This window comes from Teleopsis dalmanni, chromosome 2, assembly GCF_002237135.1.
Source record: "Teleopsis dalmanni isolate 2A chromosome 2, ASM223713v2, whole genome shotgun sequence".
NCBI lineage: Eukaryota > Metazoa > Arthropoda > Insecta > Diptera > Diopsidae > Teleopsis > Teleopsis dalmanni.
This window is the reverse complement of record NC_051847.1, coordinates 119652818-119663344: the sequence shown is the minus strand read 5'-3', so window position 1 is coordinate 119663344 and position 10527 is coordinate 119652818. Positions and strand designations below refer to the sequence as shown.

At 29.0% G+C, this 10527-nt stretch overlaps 1 protein-coding gene across 1 annotated transcript in view; it reads right to left on the bottom strand.

Moving 5' to 3' along the window:
* Positions 1-10527, bottom strand: part of LOC119675572 — a 127110-nt gene that overhangs the window by 112437 nt on the left and 4146 nt on the right. The window lies entirely within an intron of this gene.

Sequence of the window (10527 nt, the reverse complement as noted above, 5' to 3'; positions counted from 1 at the left end):
AGCTACAAGCTGCTCTCCAAAGACTCTTCAAAGTGCCTTAATCTATATATATGTGTATATATGTGTCTACTATACAAAAGCTACAAGTTACTCAAAGTCAGGCTCTCCGAAGACTCTTTAAAGTGCCTTAGTACATCCGCACAAACGACATGCTAAGAGTCCTTAGAATGGACCCGATCAAAAAATACATAAGGGACACATAAACTGACAGGCTATCCTACTTAGCACTATCTAATTTTAGAGTAATCACTCTCCGCAGGGGGAGGTACGCAGATCTTTGATCAATCAGTGAATAATCGTGAAGCTTATAAGGAATACATAAATTAGTCAATGAGATGGATGGGACCCTGTTGTACCCCCAGCTATCAAAGAGTAAAAGTGCCCAGTTGCGCTGACTCGAAAAAAAGATCAACATACATACATGCATACATAACAACATAAATATTATCTCATCAAATCTCTCGTTTCTTAGAAGTTAGTTGATATATAATAGATATATTTAATAAATTTGTGTGTACATTTTCCGTTTTTAACATAATTATTACATTTTCAGAATTTTAATTTTTAAGCATATTATCCATATATATTGGGATAATATTTTATTTTGAGTGAGTTTAGGGCACAAGACCTTCATTCTAACCTAACCATATATCTTTGTTTTAACAAAATCCTTGCTTTTTATAATATTTCTGTTAAACTATAAATTTCATAAATTTTTTTATGTGACTATAATTTTAGATCAATTCCATTTTTAAAAATTTTTGTTCTGTGACAATCTTACAAAGAATCCATATCTTATGTATATATTTCTATTATTACGCTTTAAAAAGCGGTGCTATCATTAACATGTATGAGGCATATTGATATGACATTTTTACCATATATTTCAAGATAAACAATATGATGTCCTTAAACTGCATTTCCATTCTTATGTGATCCAGAGAAGTGGAACATATCAAAAATCTTATATAATAGGAATGATAACAGTATATATTCCCTTTAAAAATATTCTTCATCAATAATATAATATAAGTTATATATTCCATTGAAATTCTACAATAAAAGTTTGTACTACATTCTACATGAATTTTGTTTTGATTTCTTGAAAGTGTTACTTTCCCCTCTAGATGAATACATAGATCTACGATATTGTTTTGAAAACTTGTTACTGTTGTTGTTTTTGATATTTATGTGACAGTTGAACGCCGTGAAAATGACAAATATAAAATTCGATTGATAAGTGTTTGACAACTGTGTTGTTTTTTATTTGATTTTAATGGACAGTGACATTTGTGCGTGTATATATTGGGCTATTTAAATAAATATAAAAATATATCTCTTTAAGAATCTCTAATGCTTTCTAAGGCTTACTAACAAGCAAATCACTACTATAATGTTGTGCGTATTCTGTTCGAAAACATTTTCAACAGTTTGTTTATAGTTTGTTCTGCGTTATTATGTTCGATAATAATTTCACAGCCTTTATTTATATAATTTATTTCTTTGTTAATGAACTATTTTTAAAAATTTAAAACCGTACAAAAGATTAACAAAAAAAATTAATTTTATATTATATTAAAGCAGAGTGTGGGATCAACATAAATTTAGCCTAATGATGTGGAACTGGAATGTTAAAGAAGCATTTCGGATTTTTCACATATAAATATTCAAATGGATTTTTTTTTAGAATCTTACCTTAAAATTAAGTTGTTTACATTACGTATATAACATTTTTATAGAATCGTATAAAATACAAAAAATATTTCTATATTATTAATTTTAATTATACAAAAAAAAATTAATAAATTACAATCTCTTAATTTTTATAATTGTTGCAACGAATAATACAGGTATTACAAACTTATACCAATGCCTTCATGGTCTCGTAAGAGACTATACGGAACAGAGTAAAATTTGTGCAATAATACTACTAATACTTGATTCAGGTATCAAAAAAAGTTCATAAAGTTCATTTTTGCAATAGGTCCACTTCGATCTAAAATAGCATGGCTAAAATGGTATAAAACCATTAACTGTCTCATAAAGACATATCCATTCCATAGTCCTGGTTATGTGAGCGCTTTTCAAACTATTAACCAAAGCATCAAATATTTAGTTTAAGATTCGACATTTTGCAACATGAATCGTTCAACAACCGTTGATTCTGCGAGAATTCTAAAAACTTACTACAAAAATGGTGACAATTTTTCACATCAAATATTTTTTTAATGGTAAAGCTCATTATTTCACTTAATGGATATGTTAAGTAAAATGGTCGCATATAGATTAAATACCCACAAGTAATTTTTGAAAGATACAATAGTATTTATTAAAAGTCACCGTATTATATGGTGATAAACCTACACAGTCATTTCAAAATGATTAAGGTGGACAAAAACCATCAGTTCTGTTCGCCACAATTACATGATTACCAATTATTGTTTTTGTGAGAAATTGGAGATAATGGATGTAAAATATATTCATTCGGATTCCAAAGGGCGGTACTACGAGCCTCACAACTCGTTATGTTTAGGCGTTGTGGCGCTTAAATTAATCGAGACGTGTGATCATGCACTTTGATACCACTCGTTTTTTATTTTTTATACTTTATGCAATTTTTAAACTCTTGGTATTTCGAAAATGAACGCCTATCAAATTAGGGCAGAACTCTCCAGTAAAAACCATTTAAACGATGCTCTATATCAGACCTAATAACAAGGTTTAAACGATATATTAAAATAAAAATTTGATGGAAATCTCTTTCTTTTACGTTTAGGTTGTTTCTTTTACGTTTAGTTTGTGAACCATAATATAACCCTGTATAAAAAAAAAGTTTGAAATTATTTTTATTTTCACTGCAATTTATTATCACCATTTAAAATTTTTGAGAAAACGTAATTGGTTCCTAGTCTTAATCAGAATCAATAATTATTACTTAGTCCTTGTCCTGTTTTATTAGCATCATTAGCATTCCTTTTTTTATTCTACAGTGTGACCTCTTATGTTAATGAATTTATAAAAAATAAAAATCACGAGATTATACAAAATAAAGTCCTTTTTAAGTAATACGAAGAAAAGACACCATATAATAAATTGATAAGTTAGAAACGACTATACTTTACGAGCAAGCCAATAATTTATTTTTTTTACAAATATTCGGGGTCTTGAAAATTTTGAATAAAACCTGTGTGAGGCACCTGTCCGTTTTTTTTTTTGCTCTTGCACCTTTAAAAAAAGGGACTTTGTAAAGGAAATGAATACGACAGTATTGCATGTAAACGCGAAATAATAAGTTAAATTATCGCTAACCAGTTATTTTATACCATTATTGTTAAATTTGAAGCTATTAAATTTAATAATGAGCTTCAAACACAGTTTGCATTTAAAGTTTTAACAAACTTTTAATATTTCATCATTTGGCAGCCACTATTTTTGTTTTTCGTGTACATTTTATGATTTTATGAGCAGAACATATGATTTTCAAGCAAGATCAACAATTTATTAGCATTTCTAACAATTTATTAAATTTTTTAAGAATAACAAAACTGTAAGACTTACTGCAGTTGTTCCTGGTCATTAGCATATAGGAATCCACGTAGAGAAACTGCGCATTCCTCATTATCCTCACTGCAGAAATTATGGAAACCTGTAGGAAAAGAAAGCATAAAACACGCCTGCTCTGTGAATACCTGCTTTGGCGTCCAGAAGAAGAAGGTTTTTAGGAAAATACTTCATTGACAGTTTATCAGACTGTTCATCAGTAAAGATGAAATACCTATTAAATTATCTAAACTCGACGGCATGGATTTAGGCTGTACTTTTCTATATTAGGGGTACTTGCGGGAAATATGCTAGCAAAACGGCGAAAAATCGCTAATGAAGATATATGAAAGTTATCTGAGGGCCTGGCACTGCAATCAACCAACTTACCAACAAAATGTTGTTAAAAAGTTAATATTTTGTATATATATTTTATGATAATTTAATCATATCAATTAATATGAGATAATATAGAGATTCTTAATAATAATGCTAGTATTAATGCTAATGCTAGTAATACGATCTGGAGAAAATTAAATAAAATAAAATTAAAAAAAAAACAACAAAAATAAAAAAGCAAGCAAACTATTAAAATCAAAATTAATTTTATTCTCTCTCAAAATTGTTTGAACTGTTCTTAAAGTTAGAAATTATTGAGGCAATACGCGTTAGTGGATCACTAAGTTCGCCACTATAACCAAATCTAAAGTTGGAATGAGAAATAATTGCGAAATAGTTTTTTTCTAGTAGTTATTTCAACTTTTATGTAATAGCACAAATTTATGACCACTTTACATATAAAAATGGAGTTGATGACAGTTAGCTACTTAACTCCTTCCCCTACGTGCGTTTTATTTGGTTGATACTAGGGAAATCTGTCCATGTACATCTCTTTTATTCTTATACTCCTTTATTTTTTTAAAACATTACAAATCGAATATCATCAAAACTATCCTTTATGCTTGAATTCTTCAATGGGTGAAAAAATTGTTGAGATGACTATTTGGTTTGCTGAGTAATTTAGATGCTATAACCTTTATGTACTTAATGTTGATTTCAATAGAAAGATATCATTTGTATACATCAACGTTTTATTTTACTAGGACAATATCTTCCTTAGCATGATATTTTGATTTTTTTTTAGTTTTTTAGAATTTAGATGAAGATGCTATATTTCAGCTTTAACTTTTCATATAAACAAATTAAAAATTGTATGTTTTTATATAAGTCTTAGATTCAATAAAACGGAAATGTAAACCCTATACCCCTGATTTGGTGACTAAAAAATCCTAGATAAGTCCTAGATAATTTTTATTTATAAAAAGAATTATAAATTCTTTTTTATTTTATTTTTAATTAATTAAACTTTATAGGAAAAATAAACATTTACTATCATTTGGTTTTTTTTTTTAATTTAATAGAACATGTTTTCTTGTTGATACTGTGATGTCACCAACCACAACTTGTTGACTAGTGAAGTAGTTTAAAAATTTTTTAAATTAAATTATTAAAACAAATTTTATTTAATTCAAAAATGTTTATTAGTCAAACTTTTTCAATCAAAAATTCAGATTTTTTGGAATTCTTTAAGGAAACGTTTCGAAAGCCGAGTTAAATTATTACGAAAGGAACAACTAAAATTACTGCTTAAAGTAAGGTGTTACTTCAACTAAACAATTGTGTCTTTTTACATAAATACTTTATACAATAAACAGAAAACAAATTTTATATATTAGTAATATTCTATAATATATTTTAGAAACAATTTTTATAAATAATTATTGCTTATTACCGCCTCATATCTGGTGATAACATAAGGTAACCGTAAGCAATGTCAGAGCTCTTGTTATTGTTCGGGCTTACAATATCATGTTAATGTCACTATGTTTAGCTTGTTTCTTTCTTGTGACTGTGCGAAAATATACGTACCACCGTTAATCCCTCTATATCATTGGTTCTGTCAATGACAATAAAAGGAAAAAGAAATATAGAAGAAAATTTGTTTTTATCTGGTTTGACATTATTTTGAAATTATTTTTTCAAGTGTTTTTTTTTTTAATTTCTTATTGTTTTTATATGAATCCAAATTACATTTAAGCTAATAAAATATACGTACACTATATTTTCTGTGACAATTTGAATTTTAATTTAAAGAATAAATTATTTTTCAAGTACATTTTCCTTTTAAATAACAAGTTTCAAACACTCACTGGATTCACCTGCTACTTCCGAAACCTTTCAAGTGTTTTAAAAAATGAAACTCAATTAAAGTCCCCAAACAGACCAGAGTGATAGAAACTAACTTTATTTTGTGAAAACATTTAAATTTAAATTTCAAATGTTGCAAATATCTTTCATAAGCCACGAACAAAAACAAATTTTTGAATAACGAGAAAAAAAAACCAAAACCATACCATAAAAATAAACTGTCAGTCAAAAGTTGCTACAAAAGAAAAATATTTGTGTACACACTTCACTCCAAAATATTTTCGTTTTTAAGAGCATCATGAAGAACCAATATAGCACTATCAACAGAACAGAACAGAACAGAACAAATACCACAGAATTGCTGCCACACCAGCAATATTGCTGCGCTGGATATGCTAACAGCAATAGGAAGTATTTTGGGCTGAGTATTTTGCTGCAAGTATAAATAAGTCTGAAAAAATCGAGACTTAATTTACCAATTTTGCATATTGAATAATTGTTGCTGATTGTATGCTTGGTTAGTTGTTTGTTGTCACTGTGATTATTGCTGCTACCATTAATACGGCTCTATAGATACTGCCATTGATGCTGTGATGCTGTGTTATTTGTTATTGTTGCCATTGGCTATGTTGGCTGTGTTGGCTGTGCTGGCTTCACCCTTTTTTGTTAAACTCATTGATCAGTGATGGTCGGTTTGAATATGTAGAGCCAGCAAATGTGAATTTAAAAAAGAAATAATTTTTGGTGCCATGTTCCATTGCACTATGTCAACATTGTCATCTGTGCTCCATGGCGCCAATAAAACAGTATGCAAAAATTATGGATAAATATGCATTAAATATCAAACGGACAAATACAATCGTTTCAATGGAAAATCAAACCAAATAAAAAATTATACTTTTGAATTGCATATTTTTATTAAAATTTTTTTTTGTACTTTATTTTTTATTTGTTTATTAAAGTTTTTTAAAAAACAACTCTTTTAAGTTTCGTTAAAAGAGTTGTATCTACTCCAACATCCAACATCGGCAACAATTGCTGCCCCGGCAAATGTATAATTTTTATGCTGGCCTCAGTCGAAAAAATCGCTCGTTAATTGGTTTATGAATTGATTGTTTTAAATTGCAATAAAATATTCAATTTGTACAATTAATGCAGTTATAATCTTTGCTGTAGACATTTTTTATGTTTTTATGGTTTTTTAATGTTTGTTTACAAAATTGATTAAAAATTTTTAAATGTTGCTGTCATTATTTTCTTTTCTTTGTTGTTGTTGTTGTTGTTGTTGTTTTATTAACTCGAACACAACATCAGTACATGACTTTAATTAATTGCGTTACTTAAAAGTAATTAAGATGAATATTTTAAAATTTACTGATTTATTTCATTCTCATCCTTTGGTTAATAATCATTGATTGGTCACATCATACCAAAATATCATTTAAAACCATTTGGAAGAATCGAGGCGGAAATTCTTTTAATAAACATAGAAGCAAATGAATTAAAACATTTTATAAAAAGACTTCCGTCTACATATATAACAGTTGTAACCACAAATTAGTAATTCTATTAACAGATGAAAAAAGAAAGGAGGTACATATATCAAAAAGTTTTTTCTAGAAAAACGACTATAAGAATCATATAAAAACGGTTTTGTTAGTAGTATTTTAGGTTATACCAGTGATTCTAAAAATCCACTTTGGACACAATGGGCTCACCCATTGTTACCGCACCCAGCAAAAAATATGCTCCAACTGCATACTTGTTAAATTAACCTGATCATTTTGTTATAGAAATTTTCACTTATGTGGTAAAGAAGATATAGAAATCAACATGTGGTATGGTTGAACCAACATGATGCGTCAAGTAAGAATATTTTGAACTGACATTTAGTTGAAATCTGTATAATTAAACCAGATTATATATATTTCTGAGTGTGGACCAAAGAAGCGATAAAGGTGCTTAGCTATTCGCGGAGCACCCTAAGCTGGCTGACCTCACTAATTACTGGACATGGCAGCTTCAAGTATCACCTCAAAAAGATAACTCTTGCTGAGGAAGACACTTGCAGACTATGTCTAGAAGAAAAGGAGACAACGGTGCATATATTGTACCAATGTCCAGCACTGGCAAGTAGGAGGAAGACTGTCTTGGGACACCATTGGGTTGGTGACGACTTGGCAGGAAACCTAAAGCTAAATGAGCTGCTTGCATTAACAAAAGAAGTAGTTATGCGAACGGAAGCCACTCCAGCTTCAACTCAATAACAACATCCGAGAATCGAAGGACGAAAAAGGACCCAAGTCGTTTCATGGTCTACTTCGACTAATCCTTCACTTCAGTGGGTCCACTTGTTGAACAGTGCGCTGTCCCAACGTCCCACCATTTATATATATATGCCTCAAGCTAAATGAGCTGCTTGCATTAACAAAAGATGTAGTTATGAGAACGGAAGCCACTCCAGCTTTAACTCAGTAACAACATCCGAGAATCGAAGGACGAAAAAGGACCCAAGTCGTTTCGTGGTCTACTTCGACTAATCCTTCACTTCAGTGGGGTCACTTGTTGCATATAAGAAATAATGGGGTGAAAATCACCTTAAACATTTGGCAATACCTAAACTGGTATTTAGAGAAACATCCTGAAGCTAACCAAGATCCTCAAAAAAGAAAGCCTCTACTATAAGTAATCGACGGTGCGCATACCTTAAACAGTAACAATGTAGATGTGAATTTGTTTGTAGTAACACAGTAGCAAATAGTTTCTAATCCTATAGCTGCTAATTATAAATAGCATAAACGAAAATGTTGGCCATAGACTGAAAAAATTTCAGATATGTGTTTGCCAGACTGTGGATTACAATACAATCCTTGGAAATCTTAACAAGAACAAAGTTAAAAATATGCAAAACTTATATCAAATATACCGCGCTGTATATAAAACTAATTCCGGTGCTAAAAGTGCGGTGAAGCCCCATGCTCCCCTGGTTAATTAACAATAGAAATACTGAAGTAAAAATACTAAAGTGTGTTTTAAATTAAAGAGCATTCATTCTGTGAAGAGAATTTTTTTTAAATTGAAATCTTTTTATCTCAATAAAATTCGTCCAACATTTGTTATAATATTTTAATCCCTTCCGAACAAAACTTTTAAATATATTTATAAAGTAGCAATTCTGCTTTTTCAAGCATAAAATATACGGTGGGGACTATACGTGATTCTTATTAACGTATTAAAGAAAATCACACAATTCATAATCTAATCTATGAAGTTTACTTATGTCAGAACCTCCTTCCAAATGATGCCAATATTGAACTATTGGAGAACATATAAGTAATGGAATACTTTTGTATTTCTAACTGAACCGAAACTAAACTATTTAAACTATAGCTATGATTTGCCTATGGTATCTACATTATTACACTTTTTGAATCTATGGTGGCCAATATCATATTAGAGACTTCTTCAACTTTTTAGCAAGCATTGTATTCTATTGAATATATTGATTCTCTATCAATATAGAACCCTATCGATAGTGTTTGAACTGCAATAAGCTTTAATAAAAATTTATTAAATCTTCTCCAGCAATAATGAAGATTTTTGTTACATTTATTAAAGCTTTTTTAGTTTATGTTTCGATTTCACTATTCAAGACCCAACCTACCATCTCTCATGTTAAAAACATGATAACATTTACTCAATTTTAAATTGCGCTTTGATCATTATCAAAACATTTTCTATATCTTATATATCTTGTAATAGTAATCCTCAAGTATTTGTCATATGTGAAAACAAGTAAAAAAATGTATTTATCTTCGATTTAACGAGTATATTAGATTATCTGTACAGTGTAAAGTTCATATTGCTAATATAAATTTTAAGATATTCTATACCAAAGTTTAGTACTTTATATTTTTATTAGTTATTTATTACAAACCTCCTACATATGTTTTTCAATTGAGTAAAGCTTTAACCGCAAACTTAATTATCTTTATTCACAATTTATTGTTAATTTTTATGGACATTATAAAATTTCAATATTAATAATTGAACTTGTTAAATTGCAAATTCAAATCAAAATATTCTAATAAATAGTATAATTAAATAATTTTTGAGCGGTTTTGTGATAAAATTCGCTGATCCATAAAAAATTTTCTTTTTGTCAAAATTAAGTACAATACTCGGAACCGCCAGGACAAGGCTTTATTTCAGGCCTGTAGTCTTGTAGAGTCTTATATATTATACATGATGAAGCCAAGTCCCACTACAACGCTAGTTCGCTCGGCCATAAAGTTTGATGGTTTTTTGAGATTATTAGCTTATTAAACTTCGATGAAAAGAATTAGTTGCTTTATATCTTAGACTTGTTGTGTTTTTATCCTAGAGTTAGTGTCTGATCCATTTTTAATTTCTTATGATTATTTAAACAGTTTTCTAGTGAAAAATTTGAATTAATACTTTTTTGAGCGAAATTATTACTATTAGTTCAGTTAATGAACTACTTGTATTGATTGAACTGCTATAAACTTTATTAGTAGAAATTATTTCATTCCTTAATAAATAAAATCATAACAGCTAGAAATCAGGCGTTTAACTAGTATAAACTATGTTTTGAATCTAATACAGTAGCTGTTTAAAATCTTTATAAATGAAATTAATGTAGCTAAAAGTCAGCCAATGAACTAGTATAAACTATGTTGATAATCTACGTCAGTGGCGCTTTTAAGTGAAAGAAATAATTTAGTTATTTTGCATCTTAACAAATAGAACGATTGCTAA